Source organism: Haemaphysalis longicornis, unplaced genomic scaffold (assembly GCF_048455015.1).
Source record: "Haemaphysalis longicornis isolate Haplotype H1 unplaced genomic scaffold, Haemaphysalis longicornis Haplotype H1 scaffold_7, whole genome shotgun sequence".
Lineage (NCBI taxonomy): Eukaryota > Metazoa > Arthropoda > Arachnida > Ixodida > Ixodidae > Haemaphysalis > Haemaphysalis longicornis.
In genome coordinates this window covers 53,955,590-53,981,190 of record NW_027526422.1, presented here as the reverse complement: position 1 = coordinate 53,981,190, position 25,601 = coordinate 53,955,590, and positions in this window count along the sequence as shown.

Below are 25,601 nucleotides of genomic sequence, written 5' to 3'. Positions count from 1 at the left end.
TCCTAGCCCCAAGCAACAAAAAAAGCGCGGAATTTCGACACAACGACCGCAGTTTTGGAACTGGACTCGTTTGCGCAATTTTTTACAGGCTTTTACGTTTTCTTGGTCTGTTCAATAAACCCGAATTTCGGGACCGATTTCTGCGAAGTGAAAGAAACCATTGCTGCATGTGCTCTTTTTTCTTTGCCGTATTCCGGATAATACGTCGTATTTTACGCACTGGAGTATAACGGTGAGGTAAAAAAAAAATAGGGGCACGACTTAAGGAGTAGAATGGTATTTTTGAACGCGATCTAAAGGAAAGGGCTAGGCAAGCACGGAAAACCATAGGAGGCAAATATAAATCTTTTGTTTCAAAGTCGTTGAAATGAAGTCTGACGTGTTTTCATCTTGTAGGAGAAAAAAAATGCTATCTTACTGTTTCGAGGAGCGTACAAGGTTGGCTGCACTGTCGGAAATTGTGGAATTGTGTTTACACCTAGCATCATAGAAGGAAATCTGCGAGAGATTACCCCTTATTTTTTCTTCTGTCTCTTTCCTCTTTCTGCAGACTGTTACTTTCGTAGAGGCGTCTCTGAACCGGGCTCCGTCCCTTCCATCATGAATGTTGTAGCGTGGTGGTCGAGCGGTCAGCAAAGGTGGCTGGCTGCCTTGGTGATGACGACAAAAATCCGAAGGCGAAGAACTCGTTTGGTGCATGGTGAGAGATGAGCCGAAGCAATACAGGAATAATACCCTTCCGGGCAAGGTTACAGCAGTGCTGGAACAGAGCGGTAGTATGGATTCGCTGGTGCAAACGAATCGAACTATCCACTGAGAGGATGGGTTTTATACACAGAAGCCCGGCTGCGGGGCTTTTTCGGTGCTTCTGTGCACATGGCCCGAGAGTAGTAGGTACACACACAACACTCTTTCTAGAGTTCGTGAGGTCGGCAGTAGCGGCGTTGGATGAGTTTGAGAGAAAGGGGAGAGTAAATCTCGGCTGCGGCGTCTCCTTCGCCTGGGGCAAATCTCAACACGAAGAACCGTTTGTTTCGAGCTTTGCAGCCACCGAGGTAGAGTTACCGACAGCCAGGCGCCCACGATCCGGCCGCGCATTCGCAAGCTGTAACCGGTCCGAGGCAGCTTTCTTACGCAGCACCGAAGCACTCCGCCACTTGCAGCACGCGCGAACACGGTAGCGGCGCACCGAATCGTAACAACACGTAAAAATACATGTAAGCCACACTAAAAAAAAAAAAAACACCACGAAATTTTGTTGATCTCCTATCATTTTCTGTTGTTCTTTAAAGGCAAATGAAGCATTATTGTTAAATAATATGGGCACTGTGACATCAAATACCCAGGGGGACTTGAAAGAAAAGAAAGGCAAATTGTGATTTATCATGTAAAAATGTCTACATATAAAACGGGGTAAGCCTTTAGATAATTGAGGACAACAGGAGTTTCGGTTTTCTCACGCAATGTAGGAGGGCTGATACTGTTACCTCAACTAATTAAGACTTTCGGGCAGCTCTCCCTCCTCATAAGGTGCATACGTGGACAAAAACTGGGCCTCAAGGAATACAACGCCTGTCTTATCGTACAAGCCCTTCTAGTCAGCAGAAGTACTTACGAAACACCTTTCGTTTATCTCAAACACCAAGAAACCAACACATTTAACTTGCTGATACGCAAAACATTCTAATCAGCGCTTGGACTCTGAGCCTGCACATCAAATAAAAATCTCCTGCAGCTGGGACGGCACAACACGCTGTCGGAGTTGACAGAAGCCTAAAAAGCCCCTCAACTATCCAGGCTCACTCTAACACCCACCGGTAGAAAGGTCTTCCGAAGACATCCCAGAACCACTACCAATAAACATACGCAGAAAACTCAGGATGGTGCAGGTTCCACGCCCATGCATCCCGTCTTTGAGAAGGGACGACGTGAAGCAAAGGTTCGACAGCTCACCAGGAAATAAGCAGATGATCAACACATGAGCTAAACCGACCTGGCACAGTCATAAAACGCCAAGAACAACTCTCGTGGTGCTCACCCCAAAACGTGACATCGCCACCGTGGCCTAACATCTTCACCTATCAGTTGTCTCCGCAGAGGCAATGGCTATTGCTCCTGCCACTGCGACTCATTGCAACGAACAATACCTCACAATAATAAAAGAATCTCAACTCGCCTGTCACCTACACCAAGCCCTACTGGCACCACCCAAGGCTCTCCCCATTCTAAAATATCTTTCCGACGACATCGAAGGAACCATTGTCTGGGCGCCAGGTGACTCAGGCCTTGTCGGTAACGGGGCAGCACATGCTGCCGCCAGTGAACTTCATATTCGGGCTTTTCCAACTTTTTGACAAGACACCTCGAGTGGCATGGATCCTTCAGCCAGCAGTCTAGCACCTACCGACGCCACTTACAACTCAATACTCTCACACTACTCACATATAAGAGGGACATACCCTCCTCCACACCCCTCACTATCAAATTCCCAAGCATACACACTACGAAGACTGCAAACAGAAACATTTTACAATAACATAATCCTCTCTAAGACCTCACCATACCTCTCCTCACCAGACTGGCCGCACTGAAACTCACCGCTTACAACGTATTATCTCGCTTTCGCCGGACCACATAACCTCGACCCCATTAACAACCCATCCCTCGAGCAGTGGGAGTCTGCACTGGCCAGCTCAAGCGGGAACTTCCAGAAACCCTGGTCAACGACCCCTGGATTTCGTGCATCCTCACGGCTTCTTGGACATAGGAGGCTGGGCCCGTTCCTCTTGCTCAAATAAATGTTCATTATTCTTCCTCATCCCCACGTAACGGAAATATACCGTGTTGTGTTTAGTATCCTTGTCCCGTCGCACGCACTGTTTAAGTTGCATACGTCATGTACTAACCACCATGACTCGCTCAATTAGTTGAGAAAAAAAGAAACACGATTAAGTTTTAGCAGTGCTCGAGCGAATTCACTGCAATAATAAGCGTTCCTTAACTTCCCATCGGCAGAAAGAACGGAGAAAAAGAGCACTTTGCTTTTCCGCACAATGTATCGCTCAAAGCGTTCTTCGCTACAGCTCAATACCAAAGAAAAAACCACTACTGGCACTACGGGTAACTGTCTGAGCCGTAGAAAGAAGACCACATCTTCTGGAATGCCGTACGTCACAAGATGCAGCGTGGTTTTCTCGTTATTTTGCTTCCTTACTCACTTATTTTCCCAATCTCCCTTTTTTTTCTTTCGAAACTCTCAGCTGGACGCAGTTGCCCGTACTCGGCTGTAGCGAGCTCCTAGCAAGCAGCCTCTTAGTGTCAACGCGTTTCTTGCGTCTTCTCTGCTGAAGCATGAAACTGCGACAAAAGCACGCCAGCAATGTCGGTTGAGGCTAACGGGAGGGCAAGAAGCTAGAAAAGCGAGTAGGTTTTTTTATTCCCCATTCTCTTTCGTGCCTCCCACCCCCTCTCGCTCTGTGTACTCGCCGTCGGAGACTCGGAACCTGCTTCTTTTTTAGGGCGTTGCCTCGAGGTGAAAGCCCCATTATCTTGGGTCAGCAGGCACATTTATTTCTCCAGCGCCTCATTATCCTCTTAATTCCTTTTAGGGGCGAAGCCCCTTAGGGGATCGGGCTGTCGGCGTCTGCTGTCATCCTGCCATCGTCGTCGTTCCATGTAGTCATGGTACTAAGATACCGGGACCCTCGTTATCCAACGCCTCACGCTAGAACAATTCGTGCTTCAAAGACGAAGCCCCACCAGCAATTTCCCCCTACCCCCAACCCCCTCGCTTTTCCACATGATTGAATAGGCTTGCCCTTCTCAAGAAAAAAAACCCGCCGACGACAATTCTCCTACCCCCTTATCTGTCGTTCCTACCCACAGACGAAGACAGGGCGGCGGTCGACAGCACTAAATCTCAAGCAAGCGCGCGGCCAGTCTGTGTGGATGTTACTCAAATACTTCGCGCACTGCGGCTGGTTTCACATTTAAGGTCCACCCCTGACACCGACGCCGCTACCACCGTCACGAATGGTACCAAACGGAGAATAAGCCTCCGATTTGCCGTCTTCCAGATTTTTCCTTAGGGGAAAACTGGTGCCCTGCGTGAACGTATTCGGCCATAGGATGTCGTATAAGTTCCTTGTTCAAACGTCCCCACGCCTCCTCTGAGAAATTTACTGTGAAGCCCTCGCTACCTAAGTGGCCGTATTGACAATCATCAAAGCGGCATGATAGCGCACAGTCACCATGAGTACGTGTAGGGCTGCTCACTAATATGCAGAGCTTTACACCTTGCAACACCTTTTCCCCATGACAACTTTTCAATCTTCTTGCGAAGGATTATCTCGCCTGTGCATTAATCTATATTCTATATCAATAATCTATATCTATATTGTTATTTGGCTTTTAATGTTTTAACAGTCTCCTGATTCATCATGTCTCACAGTATTGCGGCGGTAACTACACAATCATTTGCCTCTCCGTAGCTTATTATTCTATGAAGAACGAATACTATACTCTACGTATTTCTCAATTACTTAATTGATGACATCATACATGAGACAAAAAGCGTCAAAAGAAAGATACCACTTGCGGAAGCAGTTAGGTATTAAAGGTGGTTGTCAGCTTCGCTGCACTTCTGCACCTTCTCCTGGATTGCTGCAGCTTCATATTCGCTTTCTGCGGCGGTTGGTTTTACGTTGTCAAAAATGAAAGGGAAACTGGAAAAAACGATTATTGGTTCAATTACTTACTTTAAACAAATAGGGCATAATTGAAGCGGAACAAAAGCTACGAAAAGCTAAGAAATCTCTCATTTTTCAAATACAACAAATCGTTGTTAACCCTCCTATGCCATTTTAGGCTCTGCAGAAGCCACGTCGAGACGGTGCCTCCCTTCGTGGAGGCCGCGGGTCTTGAGAACTTCCTGCTGCGCGTCGTAATTTTTCCGTATACTTCTTCAAGGCTCCTCAGGTTCTTTTTTTTCACTTTTTTTCTACGACTTCCCTTTAAGGGAGCAGCCATATTGCCCTAGGCCCTTCTCTTTTGTCCTCTAATGTCGAATTTACCCTACGCCGCTGATAACGCCATCCCGTATCAAAAGAGCTCCGCTAACAAATCTGACACCGATCTTCTGATCCCGACAGCACATTCATCGCATACCTCGGGCGAAACGCTATGCACGTCCTAATCGATGAGTAGAGCAAGCGCTTTGTTATTGATGCAGGGGGAGTTATTTTTTCGAACCTCTTTTTTGTAAGCAGAAGACGGTAGCCTGCGGGCCCTGAAGGAAACGGTGGCCTGTATTGATGTATAGAAACTGTATGCATGAGGCGGTCCTGTGACCGGTCCAAATAGCGGCTGCTAAGGGACGTGTTTACACAATGGGGTATCAATACCAGCCTTTCATTTTTCTCTGTACCATCATTTATGAAACTAACACTAGTAAGAATAGCTGTCATGGTGTTGAAAGACCCACATGCTGCAATTTCCCTTTCGTGTTTTTTTTTTCTTCTGGAGTCGCTGTATTTGCAATGCGTTCGCGGAACATCAAATCTGAAATAGGAGGAGGCCAAACAGAAAAGGAGAGAAGGAGAACAAGACAAGGAAAGAATAGAAGTAGAAACAAGCTTAACATTGGAAAATTAATTTAAAAATGCCACAAGAAAAGAGTTGGGAAGCACTGCACATTTCCTCCCAATACCGCACGATTATTTTCTTGTTGTTTTTCTTAAGGGCTCCTGCACAATGGCTGATCGTCGTGGTGAAAGCATTCGACGCAGGCGCGTAAGGCTGGTGCGTCAATTACGGTTTGAACAGAAAGTAATAATCGGCAGTGGGAATTTTGTGGAAGAGTCAGTGAACCCATCCATCCCCCTCTCCCCCTCCTTCTTCCGCCCTCCCTGAACCCGAAAATCTTTTTACCGGCTACTTGCATCTCCCCTGCGCTGGTATCTTGAAAGGAGCAACGGCGCATTCCTCCGCTATAGCCTTACCTTATGTAATCGCCATTATTATAAGGTTCTTCTTAAGTCCTTTATGTGCACCTTGCCGTACTTTTCTCACATCACACTATATAATATAACGGAAATGAGGTTTTCACTCTGTCCATTTAATAATTATGCACACTATATCAGAAAGAAGCATTTAAAGAAAAAACACTCAGCACGCTAGAGACGAAACCCCGCCTTCTCCTTTTTTCGTCCACTTCTTTGGGAACGCATGATGGCTTAATTAAGCACGGCTCATTCTTTTTTTAATAGGAAAAAAATATTACAATGCCTGCTTAATGCGGGCAGCATGGGATACTGAACACGAAAACTCATGCATAACAGTAATCGTGTTCGGTGCAAACAATCCGCTCTAAGTGAAGTTTGAGGGCGCTGTCGTACACGAGTAAACGTAATTAAAATGGTGAAACCTGGTTGAAGAGGGTTCCCATCACAAATTGCTTTACCCTCGCGAAAGCCTGGCCTCTCCTCCTCGACGCCGGGACGAGGTTTCACTGAGCGCCTGATACATGACATGACAAAGTTTTTATTGAATCGCCTGCAGTAGACACCCCGTTGCCGGGATACCTAGACGCGGCCTAACATCGGTCTTGTCTGGACCCTCTACTCGTCAGCGTCCTCGCTACTCGCCTCCAGTCTTGTCGCCTTTACCCAGAGGGGTGGCTGACGCCTAGCACCTTTCGCTCGTTCGCTGTCTTTCGAGAGCCTCCAGGATCTGCTGGACGGCCAGGAGTTGATTTTCTTTATGTGCGCTAGGCGGCTATCCATCTTTAGAATTTCCACATCCGTTTCAATTTCCTTGGTTGCTGCTGTGACGTGTTCCATGATCTTGTTAGGCCACTCGTCGACGTCCTGTATCTCTTCCTCTTCGCCCGGTAATAGGGTTCTGTAGAGGTCCCAGTCTGCGAGCTTGTGGATGCGCTTCCCGTGCGATTTTCCTTTAAACGGTATCGCCACCTCGATTATTAAGTGGTCGCCGCCTAGGTTGTGGCCGGTGTTGATCCACGATGGGTTTCGACCGCCTTGTGATATTCTAACGAAGGTAAGTTCTGGCGTGGTGTCTCGGCACGTTGAATTGCAGGTCCGCGTCGGGTACGTTGGGTCTGTTGGTAATTCCCTCTTCCGTAGCATCGGTTAGAAGACTGTTTCCCTTGGCGTTGTTTGTGGTGTAGCCCCATGCTTGGTTGTGTGCATTGCAGTACCCGCATATGATGAGGTTGTCGTCCCTGCCGGCAGTTCTGCAAGCCTTATGGAGGAGTGTCTTGAATTTCTGCCTGTGGTGGCTCGGACTGCTGTAAATGTTCATGATGAAGGTGCTCTGTTTCCGCTTCTGTCCGGTGCTAACTTCGATCATCGTGTGTTCGATCAGTGATTTCTTTAGTCCTTCCCTTTCCTCGTACTTCAGTCTCTCCTCACCAGGGTGCACACGCCGCGTCCCTTGCCGTTGGCAACTCGGCTGAACCGGCTGGCGTAGGTCTTGCACCCTGGGAGGCGTGTCTCCTCTACGATGGTCTCCTGAATCAAAATGATGTCGGGTTTCCTGGTTGAGTGTCGAATGTGCTGTCGTAGGATTGCCTTCTTACTTCCGAAACCGTGGCAGTTCCATTGCCAGACCACGAGGCTGTTAGCCTTTACTGTGCTGGTTGTGCTGCGGTCCATGTTGGGTTGCTCATGTTTAGCTTTTCTCTGAGTTGTTGTAATGCTGCCGCCATGCTCTGTTGCACGGCTGCTGCTACACGCTGTTGTACTGCTGCCGCCATGCTCTGCTGTACAGCTGCTGCCATGTTCTCTTGCATCGATTCCGTTTGGCTTTGAAGCGCCTGTTCTAGTCTTGTGAACCGTGCTGCTTTTGGAGCATCGTTCTGTGTCATGCGTACTGTTATCTTCTCTATATTGCCTTTCCTTCTGTCCATTCTGTCGGCGAGCTTGCGCTCCTTAAGGAGCTCGAGAGCTCTCTTCTTTGGCGCCGGCTCTGAGGTTGCTGATGGTTTCCCCGCTGCCTCGTTGTTGTCTGGGCTCGCTGGAGCCGCTTGCGGTATCTGTGGCACTTGCTGTTGTTGGCTAATATTGCTCTTCATTAGTTCCATGCTCTCTGTTAGCTTACGTTCCAAATTTTCAATGATTGTGAGTTGTTGCGCGTTCTCCCTGCTTAGCCTCTCCACTGTTTCCCTGCAATGCCCTGTATGCTTCGCTTTCCACGCCGTGTCCGGTCGTCGCGCTGGTCGGGGGTTCGGTCCTCTCGATGTGCTTGGCTTTGGCTATGATTTCCTCTTTCCGTTGTCTTGGGCTATTTGGCTCCAGCTGACTCTGTCTTTCGACTTGGATCGTCCCCTGCTCACATCTCGGTTAATGGTGCCGCTTGCTAACCTTTCCGATTTACGGCTTAGCGAGCGTGGCGCTCGCTCCTGGCTTTTGGCTCTTCCGTTGTTCCCCAGCGCTGGGAAGCTACTTGCTGCGAGATTTTCCTGTTCTTGTCTCAGTCTTTTCTCCTCCGCCTCCTTTCTTGCCCATCTCCTTTTCGTGACCACGTACAGCGTCTTGTACTTGTTCTTGCATGGCTTGCTTCCGGCGGGGTGCATGCCGTTGCATAGCTTACACCTCGGTTTGCAGACCTCCGTGTGTCCTTCTTTCGGATTCTTCATGCCATAGTTGAAAGAAACTCGTACATTTGGTGTTGGACCTACGTCTCTTCTGTCGTAACTTTTCGACACATTGTGCAGAAATCAAAGTGTTTGCGATACAAACTGCATTTAATTACACTCGATCCGTAGAAGACCACGTTCGGTACCTTGTCGCATTCGAAGGTGACGATTACCGTGGTTGTAGTTCCGATTCGTCTAGCACCCGTTACTGTTGGATTCTTTTCCGTTATGATCCTTTCCATTATCTCTTCTTGCGTGTGTTGTATTAATACTCCTCGGATTACTCCTTTCGTCATGCTATCTGGGGCCGTTGCGTATGCCCCTACCTCGTGTTTCTGTCCTCCGATCATTATCTAATTAATTGTAGAGTACTTGCATTCTCTAGAAAAGTCCTGGGTACTCACAATTACGATGTTTTGCTCGTTGTTGGGTAGAAAGGTGTCTTTCGCCCCTTCTGCTTTGGTTACGCCGGCCGCTGCAGCGATCGCCTCCTCGATGATCGCGATTGACGTCTTCGCAATGCACAGTCCGCCTCGCGCCGCGGGCGCACGACCGCTTTGTAGTCCTCTTTCGGCAACATGTTGGGCATCCTTGCTGCCATCGTTGCCGCTGCTGCTGCTTTCCTTGCGAATGTCTTCGTGTCCGACCGCGTCTGGGGTGAAGTGCCCTGCGCTCGTTCCTCCTTGGGCTTTTTATTGCGGGTGACTACCTTCCAGCCCACCTTTTTCACGTGATCCTCTGTCGTCACTTCCTCTCCGGTAACCTCAATGCACATCCGGCCCGATTCATGTATACGATCGGGATCGATGACTCCTCGGGCGACGGGGCCGTTTCCATCGCATCAGCCATGCTTGCGTTCCTCGGTGGCAGTTGGGCGCTGGGGAGCCAGCACGTGCACGTGGCGTTCGGCCACGGCCGGCTCCGCTGCACGCGCGAATGGCTGCTATTCTCGCTCGTGAGTTCTACTGTGAGTTCTATATGTTCATGGCAGGCCTCGCTTCAGAAATTCAAATTGTCGTAAGATTTCTTGCAGTCCACTCACCGACTTCAGAATAAGTTTGTTCGACACCGCTTGCAGAGAGGAATCAGGAGGTGCCAAGTAATCCACTGGATGACAGATTTGGCTGAAAATTGGACGAAATTTAACGGGAGCCCATGTACCGCACATCAACATGACTCGGCCACCTGGTGGCGCCCCACCGGCGCCTGATACTCTCGCCGAGCGCCATCAAAATTTTCAAGAAGTAAACTGCGGTCGGGAAAAAAGTTGTTTGGGCAGCTCGTAGCGCCATCATAGGCTCAATGAGGAACACGAGCGCGCATTGAAATTTCCAATCACTGAAGCAGCAGCTGATATTGGTCTGATCTTTGGACCAGTTTCGCGAACCCTTGATTTTTTATGCGAACGAAGGAATTATTAGAGGTAAGTTTTCATTTTCCGTCTTCAATGGCTGGCCAATGCGCCGTAAATACACCTCAAAGTGAATCAATTACTCATTAAACACTGTCTCCGTAAAACAAGATCCCGGAGGAGGGGGGAAAGGAGGTGCGTGCTTTAGGTGAAAAGTCGGTTCCCAACAAGTTTTTACTCGATAGCAACTGGTCTACTTTAAGATATACTCTACGGAAACTTTGGAAGAGTAAAGAGGGCACCGTGTTCAATGTTTTAACTATTGAATTCTCTTCACTACTTCAGCAATCGAAACCGTTAGAGCTGATGTTCTCTTCTCTCTTTTTTTGCATAAACGTTACATAAAGATCATGTGACACGAAATACATCCTTTTTTTACAATCATACGGTAGAAAACAGGGAAGTCGTTACTATTGGTTGAATAGAATAGGGCCGCAGTTTACTGTCACTGTAAAAAAACGTTCACGGGTGTTCGTGGAGACCTCATTGAGAATGGTCCTGTAGTTCAGCCCTGCGGTGTTAGTCTATGTTCTGGAGCACATGAATACGCTCATTTTTTTCATCTCCTTGGTATTGGCTCACATACATCAGCGGAAGGGAACAGAGCAGTCCTGTCCTGGGACTGCTGTCGCTCAAAATTCTAAGAAACACATCAGGCACGACAAGGAGCTATCAACAGAAATGTCAATCTGCGCGCCAGTGCAGAAATCCGGTTTCACAAGAAGATGATCGCCAACGAAAGTCACCTTCAAACACGAGTGACCTCCAATGCGAATGAGATCGCTTGCTTAGACGAAGCCGGCCCAAAAAAAGATCTCGAGCGTCTTTATACGGAGTGCCCCGTCTGAAGCAAAGTTTTAGGGCTGCGTCGCTTTTTAAACTAGCTGTGTCCTGTGCACACCGCTATGACGGAGACTCGGTGGTGCTCTCAAATTGAGAAGTCCATTTGCCGGAAATGCGTCAGCCCTCGCCGAGACAAATGCTAGTCCTACAAATGAAAATGGGTTATGTTGGGAATGAGGCAATGTGATGACGAAGGCTTCGTTTCGAAGACAACATTGAAAATAATGCAGCTTGTGAATGGCACGCCTAACGTAAATATCCCCATGTGGTTGAAGCCATTCCGTTAACCTCCGCGGTGGCTCAGTGACTAAGGCATGTGCAGCTGAGCTTAAGGTTCAGGGCTCAATCCAAACCGCGGCATCTGCTTTCAGATGGAGGCTAAACGCAAAAAACGCCCCTGTGTCGAGATTTCGGCGCAAGTTCAAAGATCTCCCAGTGGCAAAAATAATCCCGGGCGCCTCGAAGCTTATATGTATCTTCGGCGCGTCAAACCCCCAAAATAGAAATAAAAAATTTAATGTAAAATATTCCGCTGCCCTCCACTACGGTGCATGTAGAAGCCCAAATGCAGCTCCGGTGCGCGAAATTCAAATTTTAGAGTCAACCGCATTCTGCGCTATGAAGAATCTGAATCTTGGAAAGTGCCGGCGAGCCCCTGCATTGCCGAACCATACAACACCACCCAGCAGCCAACAAATCAACCAACTAAACACACCCCGGAAGCCTCTCTATCGACTTTTTCCCCAGAGCAATCCTTTCCGTTGAACAGGCGCTATTTATATGTGAATCGCTTCCCTTTGCGTGGCCTATCTCTGGCAGTTGAATAGGACGAAGCAGCGGGAACGACCTTTAGTCGGGCTGCCATGCGGCTGTTAATTTGTATTGAATGATGCGAGCGATCGATGCTTGCGTTTTTATATATCGTCGTGCTAAGGCGTGTTCCCGACTTAGAATCTGTTTCGCACTCCCTTTCGGAGTACGCCTTTGGAAAAGCCTCATCCGCACCTCTTTCCGTGGTTCCCGTTTTTCACAAATTTAACCTGCTCACCTACGCAAAATCCAATCCTCTTAGAGAAATCGCTTCGAGGGAGTAACCTACTATGGGGCCTTATAAAAGGGGGGAGCATAGCCAAGAGCTTTTGTGTCGCGGCAGGGGTATTGTGGTTGTTTTTTCGCATGTAACGTTGTATATATCTGTACCTGCACTAGAAACAGTGTGCAATTTATCGTTATTCATTTTCTTCCTTATTTGAATGACATTAAATTAACGGTTTGGATAAAACAAGGAGGGAGAGTTCATTGAGAAAAGTATTTTTGCCCAGTGAAAGAATTGTTCGCTCATCCGTGGGCAGGACACTGCTTTAGGTGATTGCTTGGTTCAAGCCTTCATTGAAGGGAACGAGGGCCTGGAGGCCATGCATCGGAAATGGGAAGGGAAGGTATGGGGAAGTAGTTTAAGTTCTTCGTCAAACAACGGATTGTCTCTGAGAGAACTCCTGTTTCGTCGCGCCTATGGTGTTAAAGCTCGCGGGATCGCAAGGCCAGTACGTACACTATAAATGCCCCGTGCTTTCAGAAAATAGATGTCGTGATTTGAAGGGTGTCAAGAGTTCGCGTCTGGAGGGATTTGGCGGAGCAATTCCGTTCATTGGAGCGCGAAATGACTACACACACACGTGAGGTGGTGCGAAGGAACGTTGGACATCCACATAAATGAAGCCAAACGGGTGGCTTTCTTTTGTAGCCGTTTGGCTGCATTTAGGTGGATGTCCAACGTTCCTTCGCAGAAACTTACTCCACCTTGGGGATTTCCCCTAAATCTGGTCGAATAACGTGAGGTGGTGAAGGAACAAAATTTTCCTCCCCCGCAGGTAGCATGCTGCACGTAGTCAAGCAATTGTTGTGCTGCAAGCTGAAGCTAGACCGGCTGGTTTGTTATTAGCAAGTGGTTTGTAAAGTTTAGAGCGTTCGCTTCTCAGTTAACGCTAATGAGTACTCTTGTTCCCTTTACTTTTGTCCATACCTCCGCATGCCATCATGTGACAACTCCGCAATGAATCGCCACTGGTTCCTGATTATAGGAGTCTTAAATTCATGGTTTTTTGCATAATATCGCGAATCATGCCATCTGTTTTGTTTACTTCTGTGTTTTGTTGCCACCGTCTGCAGCAGCGCCCGGCTGTCTTGCCTATGTTGAAAGCGAAGCGTGTGTTTCCCTCTCTTTCTTTTGTGTGCCGCTCAGGCCATCTTATTTGGGAGGGAGAGTGTTTCTCTCTGTCGTCACTAGACCAGAATGTTCTTTTATCTGCAGTGTTGTCGATCTAATTCGACAGTTCTAGAAAAATAACGCCGAGAGATAAACGCGCGCAGGGCATACGCCGCGGGGTTCGTTTCGCCGACGATCGTGTGTGCATGTCACTCTTTTGACTGCTCTTTTAGCGCTTGTGTATTTCTTATGCGCAGCACAAGCTCGTTCCAAAAACCTTGTTTTCTGAAAAAAAGCATGCACCGTCCTTGGCTACGTGACAATATTCAACGTTTCTATCTCGCTCGGCGCTCTATATTTATTACCTTTCTCACGTGCCGCGTAATACGCCCTGTATTTTAGTCTTCGTTAACCAACAAAAATAAGGCTTAAATTTACAACTGCGAGATGGGCATGCTGGTTGGGCATGTCCTTGTGAAGACTTCCTGTTTGATCTCTCACATTACGTGACCTTGTTAAAAACTATTCATCTGTTTTCTTTTACCCTAAGCCTTACTTCCCTCGAAACCAATGCCCCGGCTTCCTGTTTCAACAAAGACTTTCAGTCATTCATACTGATTAATCACATAGTGTTGCATATCCAAGCCCCCATTTTGGCTATAAAGTCGGCGGAAGGCGGCTTCGTGTTTAAATCCCCAGCAAATTCATTTGTATACATGTGTGAAAGGCTAATATGTTTTAGAGATTAGGGAGTGTCGTCCGAGGCAATGCTGATACTAGTGGCGGCTCCAAACGCTGTGTTGCACTTGTCATTGATGGATGGTGACCGGATAATGCCGCGCAAAGCGCATCAGATAGCTACGGATATGGAGGTCTTTGACGAAGACGAGATTATAGTCTGCGAACCACCGCGATGTCCGCTGCCTTGGCATAACTGTTATGTTCCTTACGGGACCGGATGCCATCCGACGGGAGGTCTTCCTGCAGCTACTCAACTTCCTGGTCGTGACAGGACTGGCGCAGCATTTGTAGCCGTCGAGCCATGGACGAGACGAACGCGACTTAGGCTGTCCCACACTTCCCTCCCTCTGTCCTCTTTCTTTCATCTCTTCCTATCCCTTGACACCACCACTCCCTTTCCCTGGACTGGGTTATATCTGGGTGAACTCCCCATTGAGTTCAAAAATATCTCCAGTTATTTTCTCTTCCCTCCTTTCTTAATAAATCACCACCACCACTGCCGCCACTTTGCGTGTGTCTGCGCGTATGCTGCATGCAAACAGGAGCCGTTGTGATTGAACTGAAGGGTATTTCTAAAAAATAACAGCACAAAACTACAACAGAAATCTGGCAATACTGCGAGCCCATCAATATTAGCGTAATTGTGGCGTTGCGCACACCTAAAGGATGATTACACGGTGCGATGTAGCAGCGCACCTATAAAGGAATGCTTTCAGCTTGTGGCTTGGTGCACCAAGTCGCTGGAGTACACCAAGTCCTTGGAGTTCCTCCTTACGTGTCATGCTGCAGGCAAAAGTATAGTAAGTGCTTATGCTCGAGTGTCTCGGACTGTGGGCAGTCGGCGCAGGTGGAGGACGCCCGGCGGCCCTGCTGGTGCAGGCGGGCTCCCACGTTGCAGCATCTAAGCCGCAGTCGCGCGAAGCAGGGGCGACCGGGCGCCTCTTCTACTCCTTCCTCATCGGGATGGCCAGCAGCGCCCACTGTGACGCCTGTGGGGCGGAAGAGACTATACGCCTCGAGATTCGCGATCGCTGCGCCGCCTGCCGCCGCTTCTCCGCGGCGTTTGCGGGATTAGCGCTGCGTGGCTGATAGGTGGTCATGCAGTGTTTTGGTTCTCTTTCGCTTCTATTTGCCTTTCCGCGCACTAAATAACTTGTTATGGTGACGTCTGTAAGCTAACTGAACGTTTAGGGCGCTTAAAAAAACAGCTGCGTCTTGGTAGAGCGCTCGAACGCCAACAAGACCTACCCGGGGAGGCGGTTCTGCGCGCTTCTTGGCCGCTCTTGCGGTCGTCGGCGACGGCAGCAGCATACCACCGCTGTCGCCTTCGAACACGTCAGCACAAGTGAATTCTATTTATTGTCACCTCGTTTAGACCTGACATTGGCACTGTAAGAGGTTGGTTCGTTTTGCAGCGCAAACAACAAATGCGGCTTTGCTTCGAATATGTACGTCGTAGAATATATTTCGGGGATGTGATAACCCAATAGCTGACAAAAACTTGTGCCTTTTATGGGAATATAAGCCACGCGAAAATGTTAAGTACACTCAGAGGCTGTGCATTGTCAGATATGTGCCCACTCATGCCGTATAGTAAGAACCAAGGTATATGTTAATGAAACCACGGGAAAATGAATGGTCCGCAAGTCAGGAATAAATAGAATAGTCGTACGGGAATGAAAAAAAAAAAACGAGAGCACCTTCTGAAATGCTAAAGACGTTTGTTTGAGCAAGGTAGTATTTACCAGACCAACTCGATGCGAAATGCACTGATATTTCGCTAGACATGGGAGGGGGGGGGGGTGAGGAGGAGGGCGCTCAACTATCGTTTGTTTACAAATGCGGAGCGAAATCAACGAATGAACGTTTTAGTAATCACACACACAAGCTGCGTGTTCACTTTTCGTTTGTTTTTCGCCTTCAACGATCGGCTGATCACTCGGCGGACGCATTTTTCGAAGAATACAGGGTAGGCAGTTCACAAGAAATACGAGGTGTCGTTGAAAGAGTTGATTGATTGATTGATTGATTGATTGCAGGGTTTAACACGCCGACGCAACGGAGACGATGAGGCACGCCGTAGTGGAGGGCTCCGGATTAATTTTGACCACCTGAAGATCCTTAACGTGCGCCGAAATCTCGTACACACGGGCTCGTTTGAAGAGTGTCGTATATGATAAGGGTCTCTGATTTCGGTTTATGCTAGATTCTGCAGTCTCCCTGTGTCATACGGCGATGTTTCGAAGAAGCGTTTGGTCGCGGTCGCGGATTACTCTATAAGCCCATCTTCGCCCTTCTCGTGGAGGATAAATGTAACAGATGAATCTTTGCGAGCGCTCACCTCGGGACAAGACGACCCAGCATTAAATTTGTCGTCGTGTGCTGACTCCGGAGTGTAATTTTGCATTATCCATCGTACTTCTTTGGTACAATGTTTGCGAAATTTATGCCGCATTGGCTTGTTCAGGGTACTGAACAATATCTGATATGTGATATTGGCAGGCGTAACTTGCGTGCTGTCAGGTATGAGTGCTCCTCTAGATTTTGTAGTGCACAAAGTCGATTTACATCATAGTGTGTATGGCCGCAACATGACCATTGGAGGAAACACTGCTTACAGAGACACTGCCACTAAATTTCAGGGCAGCGGAATTGCAATCAGCTGCATGCAAATGCTCGCTTCGGGGCGCTGGCCTGTGACACACGCCCGGCGCTCATATAGATGTTTCTAAGATCGCGTCATAAACGTTTATACTCTCGTGAACCCACCAGGCTTGCAAACAGAGTGCCTTCTCCACGTTATTCGGTATTTCGAACGCGGACAAACGGTAAATCGCTGTCTTGAACGAGCCCCAAAAGCAACGGCGACAGGGGGGAGCGGGCCGGGGACTCCCGCTCCTGCTTTCGAAACGGGCCGCTAGGGGGATTTCAGTGGCGCCCCTACAGGCCGCGCTCGAGGCGTATAGAGCATGTGCTGTGTCGGTGCCCCGATGCGATGCGACGAGGTTTTTGAGGGGGGTGAATACTCGTCGGAGAGAAGCGGGCTTGCCACCGCTCCCAGCCGATTGGACAATCGACCATTTACAGTAGAAAGATCGTACGGCAGAGGTCTCTACATCGACTTCACAGAAGGCGACGAAAGCCCTTCTGGGTTTTCTGAGAGAAACGAATTTGCATGAACGACTATAGTGCCCAAAACGGCACTAGAGAGTGCGGCTTCCCACTCCTATCTCTTCTTCATCTGCCGCCCTCTCTTTTATCCGTGGTTTCTTCTTTCTTCCTTCCTTCGAGATAAAACTGCTAAAAATAAGTTTTTACTCTGGCAACGCGGATGGTAGCTCAGATCGGTGAAAGTGGGATGAAAGTGTTTGCCCCGTCTATCTTCGGCGCCGATAACAGTTATCTGTTTTATTTAGGTTTTAGCCATTCTCTAACGGCAAACGCGTCTGAGCGACAAACGTATGTCGTAATTCTGATTTATTTCGTGTGTTTATTTTCCACGTGAGCAAGCAGAAAAATAATCTCCCGTCTTTCCCTGGCTGCTTCCTTACACTTCAATCTTCCTTTAGCTGTCGCCGATTCAGTTATTCTTCTTTTTCTCGGCACCTCGGTTTTCTTTTTGCAGCTAAATATCAAGCGTTGTCGCACAAAGACGTCATTAAGGCGTTTCATGTCAGGCCAGAAATTACGTCCTTTTCTTTTCTGTCATTCTCGGTGCTTCTATCTCAGCCACCTTCCTGGACAAGAAATGGTCGTTCGTTTTTTGAGCATTTGTTTTATTTACATCGCTCCTTTTGGCGCACATAGTTCGGCTAGTCTTCTCGTTTGTCCGTCTACCTTTCCAGAAGAAAAAAAAACATTTATAAATCTGCGCGCTCTTGTGCGCGAACTCTTTCGCCGCCGGATGGCACTTTTGCTTAGTCGTCTGGAGTGCCCTCTTTCTTAAGAGCGTTTTACGCGACGTCCCCGCTCATCACCTAGGCCGCCGGATTTGTTCATTTCAAGCGTGACATGGACTCTCCTACGACAGAAAAAACGCAACAATTCCTGTTGACAGCGAGCCCTTTGTCCACATACCTTCTCGCTGGCTTGCAGCTACGAAAAATAGAAAAAGAAAAGAGATCTGCCGAAGAACGTCCGAAGTGCCGGAAAGGAGCACCAGAAAGGCTGAGACAGCGTAGGGGCATTGACTGAAAACCAGGAAAATTGGTGGAGCAAACATCCTCGAAGACAGCTGAAAAAAACGGGGCGTTGTTAGGACGCGGATGTAGTCATAGAGGAAGTGTTAGCAGTGAGTCTTCAGAGAGAGAGAGAGAGAGAGAGAGAGAGAGAGAGGCTCTATTTAGAACCAAAGGGGGCACCCAATTACAGGTCGTCTTCAGTGAATGCTGAACTCTGCTCTAGTGCGTTTTTGATGCACCGCACTAGAACTAGCTGCTCCTCAAAAGTGGAGGCGAAAGTCAGCCAGGTTGGGTCAATGGGATATGGCAGCTGTCTGCATAAGTCAGGAATGCTGGGAGTATTGTAAGGACATGTCGCTGATTGGGATATCCACTACAGTGTTTGCACGCTGGTGGTTCTTCTGCCCTTCCTTTAGAGCAAAGACGTCGTCTAGCTGGATGCGGAGGAAGTATAACTAGGTTACAAGGTTTCTCAGAATTATTCGTTCCTTTTGTTCAACAACACACACGGGCGGAGCAATCCCAATGTCCAACAACAGTAGATATCCCTGAACGCTGTAAACGACCCCGCCTTGGTGATTTTGGGGGAATTGAAAATTGTGTGTCCATTGATGACTTTTTAAATCGATAAACTTTTAAAACACTTTCGCAAGCCAGCTTAGCTTGATTGCGGTTCTCTACTACACGCAAATCTGTTTCATGGTAAGAAAGATGGCTTAAGCCTTTTTAACTGCCTTCATCCTTAATATTCTGCAGTTCCTGTTGCAGCTCCTGTTGCTACAAAACTAACAAAGCCCGGAGGCTGGCAGCCACAGACATTTACAGAAACACACAAACAGTTTCAAGTTTATTGCAGACAAAATATTAGCATACAAACAATTTAGAGTTGCATTGTTCCTTTATTAAAAATCATGGATGCTTGGTGTTGTTGCGATAGCAAATGAAATATTACATCAACTGCAGAAACCCGTCGTCTGCTGTTGCCAGGGCCACTATAGCTCCTGGCGGCGTTTAAGCAATCAAACGGCTACAGTAACGAAAGGTTCGACTAGATAGGTACCACGTTCCACTTGGAACGCTCGTGGAGTAGGGCAACATGGTTCTATAAACGTTGTAGTAGGGTGCCTCGATTCACGCGGGTCTCCGCCGTACCGCAGCGCAGGCGTAGAGGCACCCGACTTGGCGCAGTGGAACGCGGTAAATTTAAATTGACTTGAGCAAACCTGTAGCGTGTTTTCTTGGGAGGAACGAGACAGGAGAGTAACAGCATGCGAGGTGAGCGGGAAACAGAAGGGAGGCATTTACTTGGCAGGGGTATCAGTCGACTATCGTCTTTCGTCGACATTTGCAACTGAAGGAGCAAGTACGCAGCCATTCTTTTACGGCGTAGCACCACTTTGGAGCCCTTCGGAATCGGCAGTTTGGGTAATTGGTGTTTGTTCATAGCATAAAATCCAAGCCCCTTTAATATGCGAAATATGATTAAAAAGCGAAGCTGAATGAAACAGAGGTTCGCCGCCGCTGATACAATTGCAACGTGATTCAGGTACCAGTGAGGACTTTTGGAAGCGGTTACGGGATACTCAATTCGGATTGTTTTGTACTGCAAGTGCCTGCTTGTGTACACTGACGACTTGAACTCATTGGGAGGTGCGGGTGAGGACATATTGGAGGCTGTTTCTAGGGGCGGATCGGAGCTCATTAGGGCAAAATACTTGCGTGCCCAATTGCGCAAAAAACCGTCGTCGTCGTTGTTCTTCTTTCCGGTACACAAAATTGCTGCCACTGTAAAGAGTAAATAATACACACATTTGAGTTAATATAGGATCTGAACTCGGGTCTCCGCAGCAGGAGCCCACTGCTTTACACACTGTGCTACGTACACCCGTTTTCAAAGCAGCAAGAAAACGCAGACCACTGTGTGCCGCGTGACAAGTGAACGTGGCAGCGCGTGAGCAAAACAGGTGCATCCCAGCCGCACAGAACTCTGAATCAGCTGAAGTTGTGGCGTGTGTCACCAGTCTGCCTATTGAATCATTTCTAACTGTAACATGAGAAAACTAAAACTAATGGACAGGTGGAAACACGATGTAGCAATGTAGAAGCGCGGAGACGCAATTCGCGCCAAAAGATCAAGAAACGAATGCGAAGAAAGACAAGGAGACATGGCGCAGCAGTCAAGGGGTCAGTGATTAGTATAACCAGGCTCCACCTTCAAAGCACGTAAGTGCACTTAAGTACCGAGAGCACTGTTTTTTTTTGTTTTTTTTCGGGCGCGTGTTTGCATTCGGCCCGCAATCCCAAGGTGGCTTTTGTCTCTGTTTAATGGGTATACATAGGCATTGAAATCGTAGGGATTATTTATTACCAGCGCACGGGGTGAAATGGGCTGATATTATCGCTCGTTGGGTTCGTGAAAATACACGACCTGATGTGCGGCGATAAAGGAGTAGGCAACGAACATTCCGGTGGCAGGACGTCATTGCAGATATGCCGTAGCGTCATAGCGCTAATCGTAACTCTATCGCCCCAACGGAACCACTGCATTTTTGCAATTATAACTTGTAATATTCGTCTTCCGATTGTTCTAACTTTATTTTGACGTAAACATACGGGAGACTATAGGAAACCAAAAGTGCAGGAAGAGGAAGACGTAAACATTGCGCAATAATGATTTCTGAGCTTCCCTTATGGCTTGACGCACGCGCATAAAGTGTTCTTTTTCGCTCTTACTTTGAATGTCACCATCACGGTCGGTATTTGTCGCGCTGTGAAACAATCTGAGCGTGAACTGCGTCGTGCTCTGCTTACGACTACCGACCGTGTAAATTTGCGCAAAGCAGTTCTCGCTGCTTGGCGGAACTGTGGCACTGATCTCTAAAAAATATGTTTTGGTGTTATAAAACCCGATTACCGCCTGCAAGATTTTTAAAAGTATTTCCCGGCCCGGTTTCGCAACGTGGGCCTACAGCAAAGGCGCCGTCAATCGCAGTATGCCTGGGCCCACGCCTTTTTGTGTCACAGCCGATGTACGGTGCTTGATTTGAAGCAGTTGAAAACTGGCATAGTAGGTGGTCGCAGAGCATTAAATTACATCACCTCCTCTATTAAACATACTTTCTCTCTCTCTACTTCAAGTACCTTCGTTTTGGACTACGTCGCACAGCTATTCTCTATTCTTTTTTCTGTTTCCGTTGTCCAGTATCCTAAAGGAGCGCTCGCCCTCATTTCAAACCAGAACGCGACCCGTCACCACTAGCCTCATTAAACCGCGAGGATCACAGTTAAGCAGAGAATATTCCCGCACTCTTTTACAGCGGTGCGGAAGGGAGATATTAACTATGGTGCCAGAAAGCGCGCCAGCTGCATGAGCTTTTGCGAAGGGTGCGCGCCTACTACTAATCCATCTTCATTCTTCACGCATCTTAAACTCGCGAACCCTTTGTGCGTACGCCTAAACGGTCCATCCTCTATCTGCGCTGCTTTTTTCTTTCTCTTCTGCCGCCACCAATAACGCGAACAGCTCAGGTCACCACTGGTTTCGTCGCCCAACGGTTAGCTTGTAAAAGCTTCGCAAGTCACAATTTTTGTTATTTTTCATTTTGTACTAACTGTGACCACATTACTCTCCCAGCGTCGATGGCGTAGTTATAGCAGAAGGAGGACGAAAAACAAAACGACCTAAAAGTCGGGCGGCTAACCAGACGTGCAGCCCGGCGTGCTACCTACCGTGAACCTGATGATCCGGGTTCTGGGGTTAAAAGAAAGGGCAGGCGAAGAGGAAAAGACAGAAGAGGAAACGCGAGCAATCATAGTCTATTTTGGGGACACGAAGAACGCTCGCGTAACCGTGCATCGCTCATAAAAGAGAAAGCGGCTTTGTCGCCTTCTGTGAACTTGAGAGTAGGGACCAATGTCTTAAGACGGTCTCTACCGTGAACGGGCGATATGGCTATCGGCTGAGTTGGGTGTCAAGCCCCTTTCTTTCCGGGGTATGCTGGGGCAACGAAGAAGGCGATGCTGAATTGTTTCTTCAACCCCACAGCCGTAGCGGCGGTTGCTCATGGTCATGTCGATGAGAAAGCAGTTGGCCTTCCTAGTGTAGGGCCTGTAGCTGTGGTTGGTGCGCCCAAGAAGCTCAGAGGCGAATGTTATCGAGCTATATAGAGACGTAGATCTTGTGGCCGAGTTTGCACAAGTACAATGATGTTAGGTAAAAAAGCGTCGGGCTTAGCACTGCACCTAAAGGAGAGAAAGAATAAACATCTTTATTGCAAGCGCATTTGTGCATGATTGTGAGAGAACCGGCCCTGTGGAGGGCGTCCGCAAGTCTGAGATGCCCTGGTACTTGCTCGCTGATCATGCCCTTTCGGTCAGCATGCGCTGGATTGAGCGGTTCAAGCTGCAGAGACGGTACACCCCCTGCTCCACCCCTGAAGGAGATTGGGAGTGGTAGATGGGGGTTGTACGCATTTCGGTACCATTTCATTTCATTTCATTTCATTTATTTACATTCAGGGCCCGAGGGCATTACAGAAAGGAGTGGCGTTTTAGAACAAAAAATGTGCAAACAATACATTCAAAGCACTTCTTGATGGGTGATGACTTTGAAGTTATTTACGTCCATGATGGAGGCGATGGCGGCGGGAAGGGGGTTCCAGTCCCTGCTAGTTCGTGGAATGAAAGAGTCATGATAAAGATTAGTTCGACTAGATGGCACACCAACTTTTAAACCATGATCCAAACGGGGCGAAATAGAGGAGTGGTTTGTGAAAAGCGATTCTTTTAAAATGGGGTTGTGATGAGAGATTTTGTGAAAGAGTGAAAGCCGTGAACACTTACGACGCAATGACAGATCAGGCAAGTTTAGCGACTTCTTCATTGCAGTTACGCTAGAATGCCGAGAGTAGTTAGAAAATACGAAACGAGCTGCGCGGTTTTGAATCGATTCGAGGGCGAGGATGAGAATATGTTTGGATGGATCCCAGATGGCGCATGCGTATTCTAATTTCAGACGTACTAGCGTTTTGTAAAGATTTAGTTTCAGTGATGAAGGTGCTGATGAAAAATTACGACGTAAATATCCGAGCATGCGATTATAATTGTTAGTTATATAGTAAACATGCACCTGCCAAGACATTATTTGTGATATGAAGACCGATGTATTTGTATGAATCGACGTGTGATAAAGAAACGCCATGAAGATTATACATGCACTTGTTATCAGTGTTATCACACCCGAAATTAGCATGTATTTGCATTTGGTCACGTTAAGTCGCATGAGCCATTTATTGCACCAACCGGATGGGTTGTTAAGATCGGTTTGAAGTTTCAAGATGTCAGCTGGGGTACAAATTTTCAGATACAATACACAATCATCAGCGAAGAGTTTAATGGTTGAAAAAGTGATGCAGTCGGGAAGATCGTTAATGTAAATAAGAAAGAGCAATGGCCCCAGCACTGACCCTTGAGGTACGCCAGACGTTACAGCACAAGAGGGGGATAAACAGTCATTAGCGGTTACGTACTGGGTTCGGTTACAGAGAAAGTCTTTAATCCAAGAGAGAACATTAGGGTCAATGTTGAGTTTGCTAAGCTCCAGTATTAGTAAGTCGTGAGATACCGTGTCAAACGCTTTCGCAAAATCAAGAAAAATGCAGTCAGTATCGAAAGCTTGATCAGCGTTAACAAACAGGTCGTTAGTAAAGGACAAAAGCTGGGTTTCGCATGATACCGTCTTCCTGAAGCCGTGCTGACAGTTGTTGAAAAAGCAACTTTCTTCGAGAAAACTAATTAAATGTGAATATAATGTGCTCTAACATTTTACATGGAATGCTTGTCAATGAAATGGGACGGTAGTTCTCCGGCGGATTAGTGTTACCTGATTTATGAACGGGAACCCCTTGCCTTTTTTCCAGTCGCCAGGTAGACTGATGAAAGATCTTGGAAAGAACTAGTGATGAGTACAACTCTGTATATTTTAATATTTTAGAATTTATGGCATCAGGACCCGCTGGAGAAGACATATTCAAGTTGCTGATCAGTTTTCTAACTCCTACCCAATCTATTACAATATAGCCCACAGGGAAAAAATTATGGCTGGGGGCTGTTGGAACACAAGACGAAAAACTTTTCAGAAAAACTGAACAAAATGCATCGTTTAAAAGCTTGCAACATTCATTATTTGGAACAGGTACGCCAGAGTGTGTTAATTGCACTACCTTGTTTTTGTTACCATTCACAAAAGACCAAAATTTTCGTGGATTGTTTTGTAGATAAGAGGGAAGAGTAACGTTAAAGTAAGCATTTTTTGCTTTTTGCATTAGAAACTTCACGGGGGAATTCGGCGTTAGCATCTTGGTACTGGGACCAGCGGTTCGGTCGGTCTACTCTCTTGGCAGAGCGAAACAATTGCTTCTTTTTGTTGCGTAGGCGTCGAAGTGCAGCACTGAACCATGGCGAACGGGGATTAGTGCGTACATTTCTTTGTGGAACGTAACGGTCAACTAAATATAAAAGTTTATATTTAGAAATAGACCAGTTTTTTTGTATTGACCGTTCTTCAAAGTTCGCCATGAATTCATCGACGAATCACTCCATTTCTTTTGTTATTAACCTGATGTCTGCTCTAGAGTAATCCCGGATAGTTTTAACACTTTTGTTAGAAAAAACACGTGCCTTTAGATTAAAGTGTAACATTGAATGATCACTTATTCCTTGAAGGTAACTAAGGGAAGTAACCAAGCCTGGCGCGTTTGTTAAGATCAAGTCTAAGGTGTTGGAACAAGTAGTGGTAGTGCGTGTGGGTTTGTGAACGAGTTGGGTTAGATTGAAGTCAGAACATACGTTTATGAAGTGAACACACTCAGGCGAATTTTGAGTAAGGGTTACAATATGGCTTTGCCACTTTATGTTTGATAGGTTAAAGTCTCCCAAAATAAATCAGGGCAAATTCGGGTATCTAATGATAACATTGTTTAAAACATCATGTAGTGCGACAGAAAACGATGGCGAGGCGGTAGGCGACCGGTAACATGCTCAGAGAATGAAATCTTGGCTTGGGAGACAGATTCGTACACAGGTAAGTTTTAAGCCGGAAGAGACACTAACCACATAAGATTTCAGAGCACTGCTGACACCAATCAATACACCTCCCCCAGAACGTACGTCACGGTCGTAACGATAAATGTTGTAGGATTTTTCGCATTCCAATATCTCACTGTTCTTTATTTTAGCTGCCAGCCAAGTCTCGTACAAACAATAATATCTGCTGAGCATGAATCAATTGCAGAAGATAACTGCGCCCGCTTGTTCATCATGCTTCGCGTATTGGTGAAAAGTACGGACACGTGCTCGACATGTGACTGCGCTGAAGATAACTATGAATGGGGACTGGTGCGGGGAGTGTGCACTGACGCGCTACCGCTCGATGCACGTATCTCTTGGCTTGGGGTGACTTCACAAACCTCATCGGTCGCCGCGCAGTATACCTACGTTTTCTTGTTCATTACAAGCTTGTTGCTACGTAGTGAAAAGCGCTGACCGCTTGCATTGCCAAATTCA